General features: G+C 44.1%; 2 long non-coding RNA genes across 3 annotated transcripts in view; one reads left to right on the top strand and one right to left on the bottom strand.

Annotated features, from left to right (window-relative positions):
- LOC144339491 (uncharacterized) overlaps positions 1-12,478 on the bottom strand; it is a 50,699-nt gene that overhangs the window by 30,632 nt on the left and 7,589 nt on the right. The gene's annotated exons all lie outside the window — the stretch shown is intronic.
- On the top strand, positions 3,462-7,887 carry LOC144339492 (uncharacterized). Its single transcript, XR_013414493.1, has 2 exons — positions 3,462-5,274; positions 6,854-7,887. It is a non-coding gene; the product is annotated as an uncharacterized LOC144339492 (long non-coding RNA).

Raw genomic sequence — 12,478 nt, forward strand, 5'->3', positions numbered from 1 at the left:
TCCTTCCTGAAGGAATCCACTCCTCCTTTCATTTGACTAAGAAACGGCTCAAGTGTCAGAATTAATTAGGGATGTCATGATTCTCTATTGTGATCATCACCTCTTTCACCAGACCCAGAACTTTTCAACTTATGTAAATCAAGTATGACTTGAGTAGGCCACACATCTATTTCAGTTTCAGGGATACCGTGATCAGCCTTCTGCAGGTCAAACCATTCTGGTTAATATTTTGGCTCTGCTGTTCATTACAGTAACTACCTCATCTCTGGTGATTGAGTGTCTTCCAGTTGGCTTCTGATACCTGGGCATCCCACCATCCCTGTGAATTTGTGGAGTCCACTTAAGTGGCAGCAGTTTCCATGTCATTCCTGGTTATAGTTATTAGGTGTTTCCATGTCATTCCTGGTTATAGTTATTAGGTTCCATAGGCTCTTTACAGATACTGGGGCTCCCCTTTTGGTTTGTATACCATATCTCAATACCTTCATGAAGGAAGTGCTTTCTGGCCCCTCCTAGGGACATAATTAGAAAGTGATAGGCAAGCAGCCCTCACATAATAAATGTACCCCAGCATTTGGGTCCCCCTAAGCATTTGGGTCCCTTCCTCCATATCAAGAAAGTTCTAGTATTTCAATTGCCCTAGGAATAAGTCACCATTTTGTCTAGGTTTTAGTCAACGAAACAAACTGTTAGAATCACTCAAAGTTACTCAGAGTAATACACTGAATCCAGAATCTCTTTCCAGTGTACCTATATTGAAATATTTGGCCTAGTCCAGCATTATATTCCTCTTGCCCTGATTCAACATCATTAAGATCCATTTCTAAACATGTTTCTCAGGTTTCTGTGACTATGAATTGGAAAAATCTTGTAGTTCTTTTGATGTATATGACATTTTCACATGGATTGCACTTTAAACTTTAACCCCTGGAGCCTGCTGAAACTTGAGTCTAGTTATAGGTCTAGAAGCAATGAGAAGAATTGAGGGTAGGTAAGTCTTTTTTTTTTTTTTTTTTTTTTTTGAGACGAAGTCTTGCTCTGTCGCCCAGGCTGGAGTGCAGTGGCGTGATCTCGGCTCACTGCAAGCTCCGCCTCCTGGGTTCACACCATTCTCCTGCCTCAGCCTTCTGAGTAGCTGGGACTACAGGGGCAGCCACCACGCCCAGCTAATTTGTTTTTTAGTTTTAGTAGAGTCGGGGTTTCACCGTGTTAGCCAGGATGGTCTCGATCTCCTGACCTCGTGATCCGCCCACCTCGGCCTCCCAAAGTGCTGAGATTACAGGCGTGAGCCACTGCGCCCGGCCTGAGGGTAGGTAGGTCTTAAGGAGAATCAGTAGTTTCTTACAAGGCACCTCTGGTCATTTGTTCTGGTCCAGGCTCAGTGACAGGCCATTGCAGTTTCTTTAGGCAAGGCGAGCTCATTAGCTAGAAAGGAAGTGCTGCTTCTACTGGCAAAAAAGGCTCAGCAAAATTCAAGTTCTAACTCCCAGCTTCATCTGAATCTGCCCATATATCTCTACCCCAATCCTCAGGACCACATTTCTTCCTAATCAATGTGCTAATTTTACCATAAGATACTCTGTGAGGTTGTGACTTCAGTCTGCATAATTCTGCCCAAAATTAGACCTTGTGTTTGATTTTCAGAAATCTTGGTCCTATAGCTACAGGAACTAAAGATTTCCCTTAGTTAGTCTTTGCATTGGGAATTTAAAGTCATAATTTTTTTCTCCAAGTTCTTCAGTAACCTAGAAACTAACTACCAACATCTGTACCTTCCTTATTTTTGCTGAAATACTTTATGGAAGCAACTACTTGGTTATCCAAAGCCCCGCCTTCTATAGGCACTTAATTACAGGTATTCACAGGTGATAATGTAATTAACTCTTTTGTTACCACCAGGTCCCCTTTACTACTGGCATCCAAGTCATTAATGCTTTTAAATATAATCAGATCAGAGAGCCAATTCCAGAACCAATTCAGAGAACTTATCCTTTAGGTTTTCTTGCTCATGGTTTCATCAGGGAGGCAGAGTCACTCTTAGTGATATGAAATAATTTCTCATAGGAATTAGACTTCTCACAATAGTGGGAGAAGGATGCAGGAAGATAAGCTGGACCTGATACAGGAGAGAGCAAGGGCAACCTGGAACCTGTCCCTGTCTTTCACCACAACTAACCCTATAGAAAAGGCATGTGCCGGCCAGACGTGGTGGCTCATGCCTGTAATCCCAGCACTTTGAGAGGCCGAGGTGGGTGGATCACGAGGTCAGAAGATCGAGACCATCCTGGCTAACACGGTGAAACCCCGTATCTACTAAAAACACAAAAAATTAGCCAGGCGTGGTGGTGGGCGCCTGTAGTCCCAGCTACTCAGGAGGCTGAGGCAGGGGAATGGCATGAACCTGGGAGGCGGAGCTTGCAGTGAGCCGAGATCACGCCACTGCACTCCAGCCTGGGCAACAGAGCGAGACTTGGTCTCAAAAAAAAAAAAAAAAAAAAAGAAGACGAGGTATGTGCTCTTTACCATAGGGGTGCACACACACCTGAGCTAAAACTCAGCAGGAGCTGGGGAGCTGCAGAGCCGACTGCTGCTCCGTGCTAAGGAGGTAAGCAAGTAGATAAATGCTGATATCTGTTTGTGTGCATGAGCTGTGGTGGCACCTGTAACCCTGCACCAACCTTCAAGTGTTGTGATGGTTGCTCTGCTTTCCAAATCTCTTGTGACCAATCATAACGAGGGCCATAGAAAGAAGGAAAAATCTGGGAAATGTCCTTTGGGCTTAGGTAGGCTGACTCAGTACAAAACCACCAGAGCAGTCACTGTTTGGTAGCTCTTGTATAAGGAACTCAAGATTTAACCCAAGGACCAGTACCTAGAGGGAGAGGGTAAGAGAGAGGGATGGATAGGATCCGTGTAAAAATTGGATTATGAATTCGCTTAAATTAAGACTGTATGTGAGATTTTACCCGAAAGATCAGAGTTGAGAAAGCCAGAGGGGAGAGCAGGCTTTGCTCCAGAACATTTCTGTATTCGACAATGATAGTAACCCACCGTGGCATCACAGAGCTTTGTGGTTTGCAAAGTGCTCTCACACACATCGTTTCATTTGGAGTGGATTGACCTTCTGCTTCATTCACTAAATACTTATTGAGTATTTGTCCTTTGCCAGAAACTGTGCTAGGCATTTTACATATCCTGTCTCCAAATATATTAAGATCTCTTTTATATTTCACTGTATCTCTGTGACAGAGATATCACTGCTCTTTTACAGATTTTAAAAGTATGGCTATAACGTTGGAGATACAAGACCCTAGTTGGAATACAAGATGAACAGAACTTTGTCCCTGCTCTCAAGAACAGGTGTTGGCAAGCTTTTTCTATAAAGGGACAAGTGAGAAGCAGTTTAGGCTTTGTGGTTCCTATTACAACTACCCAACTCTGAAGCTGTAGAGAATGCAGTCCTAGCCAATATAAAAATGAATGTGCATGGCTGTGTTCCAATAAAACTTGACTTACAAAAACAGGCAGTGGGATAGATTTTGCCTGTGGGTTATAGTTTGCCAACCCCTGAACTACAAGGGCATAGGCTAAAGGAGAGACTACTAATTAAAACAGCTCATGATGAGACTATGTGGTAAAGGAGTCTACACAAAGGACTGTGTAGGCAGAGGGTGTAACTGGCTGGGGAATTGAGTGAGGCATGGCAGCATTTCTAGCATCATGACCTCTTTGGTCCACATTTCCAGGTCACTGCCATCCATGAACCAGGAAATGGCTTGCAGAAAAATGCAGGGTGGGATCTGGAGCTTATGTCTTATCAGAACCTGTGTCTCCTTCCTGAGCTGTCTTCCTGTGAACTGAGCCTGTGGTGTGGGGGTTGTGGGTCACTGTCTGCTTTCCCCTCGTGTATCAGCCAGCCCTTATACTTCCTAAAACTCAGCGTCCCTTATCCTTATCCACAGCATAGAAGCTGTGGGCTTGGCCTGACACAGCCCTAGAATGACACTTCCTTGTATGCCAGCCTCAACTTCTTCTGACCTGGAGCTTGCAAACAACACATTCCTAGTATGTGGTTATTAGCCTGCTCCTCCTAGAATGCCCTCTAGATCTGGCTCCTGCCTGAGGTATAAAATCATGCTTGTGGTTGAACTTACAGGTGGACTTTACAAGAAGGCTCAGGACAGGGAAGAACACTATAAAATAACAAAAACTGCCTCCAACTGGAAAGCAGTGTGTAAGGAGGGTTTGAGCAGTGACTAGATGACCATAGGAAGGAGAAATTCTAATATTTAAGAAGTCCCTGGGCTTAGGAGTCTTCCTGTCCCACTGTCCTATTTAGCTTTGTGAATGCAGACAAATTTCTTGAGCTCTCTTAACTTAGTTTCATGATTTGAAAACAGAGATTTCACATCTCTCATAGGGCTGTTGTGATAATTAAATGAGAATTCCATCCAGTTTCCAGCAGGCACTATCCTGGCACGCAGTTGACTCAAGACAGCATTAGAAAGACTCTGACATCAGATGGGCTGGGGTGGCCAAGTTGGGTGAAATAACTCCTGAGGTTTGTGGTTTACTTTCATATATAAATCTAACGAGAATTCCTTTCTTTAACTTATATAAAATTCTCTCATTAAGTCTCAGAAACAAAGAGATGTAACCTCAGGAGATCTCTTTGTGAGCTCCCTAAGACTGGACATAAATGAAGAAATATTTATTAACACAAAAGAATTTCATTTGGAGGAAAAAAACCATTGTAGGATTTTTTTTAATGCATAATAGTTTTCATGCATACAAGTCATTTGGGATTCTAATCAAGTGTTTCCATTTCAAACTGAATAAAGTTTTACTTTGTAAATGTCTATATTAACAAAGCTTTCATTGAGGTTCAGAGAGGGGGTACTTAAAATTTTTGCTTACCCCCTATTAAAAAGTATATATTACTCGAGGAAGTGGTATAGAAATAGATACCGATTTCTTTAAGTCCTACACAAAATAAAAGCATCTGACTTTGTGGGCAGAGGGAGGTCCAACTTGTTTTTTTGTTAATGCAGATGGAAAGAATCCCAAGAGACCAGTGAAGCAAGAAATTATCAAAGCTGCGGTATTTACTAAGTCACTTTGTGCCAGTGCCCCAGCAAGCTGCCACCACGGCTGCCAAGCCCTGTCACCCTTGCTGATCAGTACAGAGAGGGCCTCGCTGCGCTGGGTAGAGGAAGCAGGAAGTTCGCTGAACTCAGACGGAAGCAAAAGGATTCCTCTGGAGAATCTCAGCAGGTGGGAGAGCCTCTCTGCAGAGCGAGGCTCTTTTGACCCAGAGTACACACAATAGAGCCCTCTTAGGAGAGATTTTTTCCACAGGTTTCTTCTTGGCCCTCTGGATTTGTTCTAAGCTGGCTTTCTGTGCGTGTGAGTGTCTTGGCCTTTCTGGTTTTCTTTCCCTTTGGAACTTTCAGATCTTTCCATTGTGCACAACGTCCCTGTGAAAAGGCCTGAGTCACTCGGCCTCCAACTTTGCAGCCCCAAACATTCCCTCTTTGAATTAAGGTCACCTGGTGTATGTCCCCCGTGCGGTAGAGGGAAGGGCACTTTATTATCCGGGCCCTGGGCCCAAGGACCCCCTTAGGAGCATTGTCAAGGGACTTTTTCAGATGAGAGACTTTCTGTAAAAAACCGACAGGGACTTCTGAGGACAGATGACCTTTAAAGATCTTTTCCAATTCTTACTCTGGGATTCTAAAATGGTGTGTGGCCCCCACACAGTGTCATTTGAGCAGGAGCAGACAGAACTGGGGATGACTCAAAGGAGACATTAGAGCTGCCTTTAAGATCCTTGGAATACGGAAACAAGAAAGAGAGATTAGTCCGAGGATATGTGACCTCAGAAGGCAGAAATCTTGGCTGGAGTTTTATGACAGGATGGGAGTTTATAGTTGATCTAGGAAAGGAACCCTGATTTGCCAGTCAGATCCCCTGGAGTAAAGCCCAAAGACCTGGTTTTGAATGCTCACCACTGCCTAACATCTGTGTGACCCGGGGTTACCGACCTGACTTTGCTGAGCTTGTTTTCCTATAGGCCAAACAGTGATAACACTTGCCTTGATTCTGCCATCCGGCTATTGTGAAGAGGAATAGGATAAGAGAAAGTGCTTGTAAATTCTGAAGTTCTAAAGATTTAATCCTACTGTCCAGCTCCCTAGTTTGATGGAGTAGATAACCAGAGTCTGGAGAAGTTAGGAAACTTACATGAAAGCACTCAGTATTGATCTAAGGTAGGAGCTGATAAGGCCTCATATCTACAAGAGATAATATATTGATCCCTAGCAGCTCCAGGATAAAAGCCTTTTGGGGGCACCTTGGGGCCATGACGCAGCCCCAACTTCCCCCTGGAGCTTCATCTCACTCCTAATTTTATTTTCTGATTATGAAAATTATATGTGCTCACTGTGTGGAACTTGTATAATACAAAAAGCACAAAGTAAAACACGTTAAAACATTTTAATAATTCTGTGATGTGGACAGACGTATCTACTGTTGAAATTAAGATATATTACCTTTTAGCCTTTTCTCTATGCATGTACGTATTTGAACATAATTGGAATACTTCATGCAAACTTTTGTATATTGACTCCTTTTTCACCTAATGGTTGGTTGTACACTTTGCCATTAAAATTCATTAAGCAGTATCAAATGCATAATTTTCCACTGTATAAGAGCATAACAGCTTGTAACAAGTCCTCTACTGTTGGACACTGAGGTTCTTTCTCGTTCGCTATAAACAACTGTGTCGAACATTCTTACCTGTGAGTTGTTGTTTTCCTGGCCTGTCTTTTAACTCCCAGTACCTTTCATTCAGTGCAGGTAGCTGTCCAAATGTCAAGAAGCGGGATCTGAAGCAAAACCTGCATACGACTCTACACAAATGCTGAAAGTGCCGCCTCATCAACAAGCAATGCTTCCTCTGGGTTCCTTGGCGTGATTTGGGCCATTCTCTAAAACTCTGTGCTTCTTGCCTTCTGTAGAGACGCACAAATGTTTGTTTGCCCCGAAGTGTTATAGGTTTATCCTGACAGTATGTGGCATATGATACACAGCTGAGGCCCTAAGCCCTAGTAACATATTTTAAGGTATTTTATTTAAACGTGTGTATTTTATGTTTTTATTTTTGCCCTGTGTTGCTTTCGGTGATGCTTAGAGTAATGAAGTTTCACTTGTCTTTCCTGATGTCAGTTTCTCACTGGACCTGGGTCCATGTCCTTATGAAGTGTCCTCCTCCTGAATCTGCCCTGCTCTGTGACTTGCTTTTGGCCACTAGCATGCTGCAGAAGTGATACCGTGTGATTTCTGAGCAGGTCGTAGGAAGCCTTGCAGTGTGGCCTGGGTCTTCGGGAAGGCTTGTTTGAGGAAAACCACTGTCATGTAAGAAGTCTGAGACTCTCACGGTGTGACGATTCTTAAATGAGTCACATGGAGAGGGCCACCTATCCAGGCCCCAGTTCTTCCAGCCATTGTTACCTGGACCCATGCCATGTGGGGGAAGAGGCCATCTTTCACCCCCAGCCCAGCTGAGTCTTCAGATGATCCCATCCCGGCCTCCAGTTGACTGTAACCAGACCCCAGTCAGGGACCACATAGGAACGGGACCCAGTCAGCCCACAGGCTGGTGAGGATGATAATCCATTGTTGTATAAAACCGCATTTGGGATGGTCTGTTGTATACTGCATAATCAGAACAAGACTCAATCCTTTCTTCACAGATGGTAATCTTAAGCATTTATTAATTCATATTTTAGTCACATTATGAATTTTCTATCACAATAAGCATTTATTGAGCACTTTTTATAGAGGGACTGTGCTAAGTTTGAAGAATAAAAGACACATAGGACACGGCCCTGCTGATGTTTAGGTAGCTGTGGTCTAAACGAGGATGCACACACAAAGTGAAGACCCCATGGGATGGGATACACTGGAATAATGAACCTCACTGTGGACTGGTCGCTTTGCCAGGGGTGAGGTGATTCTGCCTATAAGGTAGGGAAGGACTTTCTGAAAGGGGGACACTGAGTTGCACCTTGAAAAATGCCCAAGAATTCACCCATAGACACAGTGGAAGAGGGGTGTTCCGAGGAAGGGAGATCAATGTGCAGAGAGACAGAAATCCCGGTACACTTATCCCCAACAAGGCAGAGAACAAACCTCTCCCCAGTGATGCCCTTCCTTGTTCCCATCCCCAATCTTTTGATAATAGTGGGAAATGTTTCAGAGTAAGGGTTGAAAATGGGGCTGGTTTTGCCACCCCTTAGTAAGTCTTGGACAGGATTCTCAACTCTTGGCACCCATTAAAATCACCTGGGAAGCTTTTGCAGAACTCCATTGTGGTACAACTACTTTAGAAACTGGTGTTATCCTTTAAAACTAAACATTTCCCTATCTTAGTAATTCCACTCCTAGGTATATATAGTAAACAGAAACACATACGTGCCTGTGTCAAGAAAAATGTATAGGTATGTTCAAAAACCACACTGTTTGGCCAAGTGCCCTAGTTCATGCCTGTAATCCCAGCACCTTGGGAAGCCAAGACGGGAGTATTGCTTGAGGCCAGGAGTTTGAGACCAGCCTGGGCATCATAGTGAGACCCCCATCTCGACACACACACAAAAGTTTTTTTTTTTTTAATTAGCTGGGTGTGGTGGTGTGCACCTGTAGTCCTAGCTACTTGGGAGGCTGAGGTGGTAAGATCCCTTGAGCCTAGAAGTTCAAAGTTGCAATGAGCTATGATTGTGTCGCCGCACTCCAGTACGGGCAACAGAGAGATCCTATGTCCAAAACAAAAACACAAACAAAACAAAAATACACATACACACATTATTTGTAAGATCTAAAAAATGCAAACAATCCATGTGTATTGATGGAATAGTTATATGCCATGTATGCATAGTCAGTGTCTTAATCTGTTCAGGCTGCTGAATACCTTAACTGGGTAATTCACAAACAACAGAATTTATGGCTCATGGTTCTAGAGGCTAGGTAGTCTAAGATGTAAGTGTCAACAGATCTGGTGTCTGGTAAGGGTCTGTTCATCATAGATGGCACCCTATTGCTGTGTCCTCACATGGCAAAAGGGACAAATAGGATTTTTCAAGCCTCTTTTATGAGGGTACTAATTCCATTTATTGGGGGAGAGCCTTTATAACCCATTCTCTTCCTAAAGCCCCCACCACTTAATACTATTGGAGATTAGATTTCAAAGTATGAAATTTGGGTGGGACACAAACATTCAGACCATAGCAAGCAGACAATGGAATACTGTACAGCAATGACAAGAAATGAACAACAGCGACCCAGAACAACATGAATGAACTTTTTTTTTTTTTTTTTTTTTTTCAGAGTCTCGCTCTGTTGTCCAGGCTGGAGTACAGTGGCACAATCTTTGCCCACTGCAACCTCCGCCTCCTGGGTTCAAGCGATTCTCCTGCCTCTGCCTCCCGAGTAGCTGGGATTATAGGTGCACGCCATCATGCCCAGCCAATTTTTGTATTTTTAGTAGAGATGGGGTTTTGCCATGTTGACCAGGCTGGTCTTGAACTCCTGACCTCAGGTGATCTGCCTGCCTCAGCCTCCCAAAGTGCTGCGATTACAGGCATGAGCCACTGCGCCAGGTCCATGAATGAATCTTAAAAATAAAATAGTGATTCAAAGAAGTCAGACACAAAGAGTACATACTCTATGGCTGCATTTCTAAAAATATCAAAAAGAGGCAAAACAAATGTGTGGTGTTAGAAATCAGGAGAGTGTTACTATCCTGGGGAGGAAGGAGAAGACCTAAAGGAACTTGAGGGGGACTTTGTGCTGCTGGTAGAGCTTTTTTTTTTTTTTTTTTTTTTTTTCCCTTCCTCTCGATCTAGGTGGTAGTTACATGTGGATATTCACGTTGTGAAAATTTGCCAAGGTTTTAATGTAATTATCTGATGCATATTATAATTAAAATGGAAAGTTTATTTTCAAAGTACAGAGCTTGGTCTCCACCCCTATGGACTCTGGCTTTATTGCTCTGTGGTGGAGCTCAGCCTTCTTAGTGGTGTAAAAGTTCTCTAAGTGATTCTGATGTGCAGTCAGGCTTGAGAAACATATGCTGTGCTTGATTAGTGTCCTCCCTCTTTGGGCTTGGAGAATGCTGGCCTGTTGTTTTCCCCTATTGGCCGGTCCCACTCAGCATTTGGTTATATTTAGATTAGAAACGTAGGAGAAAAGGGCCAGGTGTGGTGGCTCACACCTGTAATCCCAGTACTTTGGGAGACTGAGGTGGGAGGACTGCCTAAACCCAGGAGTTTGAGACCAGCTTGGGCAACATGGTGAGACCCTGTCTCTACAAAAAAATTCAAAATTTAGCTGGGTTTGATGGTGTGTGCCTGTGATCCCAGCTACTCTGGAGGTTAAGGCAGGAGGATTGCTTGAGCCCCGGAGGTTGAGGCTGCACTGAGCTATGATCATGCCACTGTTCTCCAGCCTGGGAGACAGAGCAAGGCCCTGTCTCAAAAAAAAAAAAAAAAAAAAAGAAAGAAAGAAAGAAAGAAAAAGGAAAAGAAAGAAAGAAAAGAAAAGAAAAAAGAAACTTGGGAGAAAGGGCAGGGCTTGAGTCATCAGCATATAGATAGTCACTGTCTGAGGGTGGCAGAGTTGGGGAACATTAGTTAGAGATTGGTTGGAGATGGATCCCAGAGTTTGGGGTGATTTGAAAAGAAATGAACTAGGAGACAGCTATAGATTTAGAGAAAATGGGGAAACCAAGAAACAAGAGCACTGGATGAGGCTTCTTGGCAGATAGAGTAAGGTGAAGGTGTGAGGCACAGGGAGAGTAGGAAGCCATGGTAAGAGGATGGATTCAGAGGTTCAAAAGCTGGCAAAGCAGTGGCATCACAAATTGCCTTGCTCTCAGTGTGGCCTGCTCTCAGGGCTGCCCAAGCAAAAAGGTTGATGTTGACATAACTGCACATGCTTTTTCATTATCCTGCCTGGGCCAGCACAACCTTCGACCCTTTTCCTAACCACCTTATTGGCTTACTGAGTCAGCGGTTGTGTTCTGAATGTGAGCTCCAGGGCTGCCACCAGTGATCAAGCTTGGTAAATGGCTCCCTTTATAGAACTCTGGGTGGAAAAATTGGAGGAGTTGTGGTTAGATTAGAATCATTTCCAACTGTGCTCTGTGGAAGCCCTGGAGACCACCTGTTAGGGGGCCAGGACAGGTTGGGGGAGAAGGGAGAAGACAACTGCCACCCCACTCCTCTGGATTTAACCAGAACGGAACTTTTCTGTTTTACACACTGGATTCTGCAGCTAGAAAAACCTGAAACTATGCATTTAATTATCACTAGGGTCCTTTCTGGTGCTAAGAATCTGAACTGCCCCTAGCTGCTCAGTTGGGCAACAAGTGAATTAAAACTCTTGGCCCCACTTTGAACACTGCTGTCTTCCCAGGGTTCTTCGTTTTCACCTTCCAAAAGCTGCCTCTCTTCCATCTTCTCTCCTCACCACCTCATCTTTAGAAGGAGACATGTTCGCCGGTGCCAGAGAGGCTCTCTGAAGAAACCAGCTCCCAGAGCACAGGGAAGCCGTGTCAGCGTGCTGCCCTGAGCACAGACTCCTGGAAGGGGTCTGCTTACTTTTACTATTGCACAGAACAAATGGAAAAGAATTTGGAACCCTTGCAAAGACCTACAACCAGGGCAGCAAGGACGGTGAGGGGAGCCCCGCTGAGGCCGGGGCTAAGATTAAAAACTGGGCTACTCTTTACTATATAAAAGGTAGCAAAGCTGGGACTTGGCGGAGTGCCTCAAAGTATCATCAAACTGAGGGACCAGAAAAGATTTTCAGCTACTCTTAGTAAAGGGTGTTGTTATTTCAACTTCCAAAAGCAAAATGAAGCTATAGCCTGCAAAGGAATGAAGTCACCTGTTCACAGACCCACAGGTGGAAAACTTTCTAAACAACATCGCTCAGCTTCCCACATTTGAGAACACAAACATTGAGGCCCAAGAGAAGACTTGCCCAAGGCTACAGAGCTAGTTAGAGGCAGAGTGTGTGGTTGGTGGAAGGAGCACCCGTCTATAGGGTCAGACAAGCCTAGGACAGATCAGAACTCTGTGTGACCATAAGCAAATTCAGTAACTGTATTAGCCTGTTCTCACACTGCTGATAAAGTCATACCCAAGACTGGGTATGTTATAAAGGAAAGAGGTTTAATTAACTCACAGCTCAGCATGGCTGGGGAGGCCTCAGGAAACTTACAATCATGGCAGAAGAGAAAGCAAACACATCTTTACGTGGTGGCAGGAAGGAGAAATGCCAACCAAAAGCGGAAAAGCCCCTTATAAAACCATCAGATCTCATGAGAACTCATTCTGTATCACGAGAACAGCATGGAGGTAAATGGAGGTAACCACTCCCATGATTAAATTACTTCCTACTGGGTCCCTCCCACCAC

This window comes from Macaca mulatta, chromosome 2 (genome assembly GCF_049350105.2).
Source record: "Macaca mulatta isolate MMU2019108-1 chromosome 2, T2T-MMU8v2.0, whole genome shotgun sequence".
In the NCBI taxonomy this organism is placed as follows: Eukaryota; Metazoa; Chordata; class Mammalia; order Primates; family Cercopithecidae; genus Macaca; species Macaca mulatta.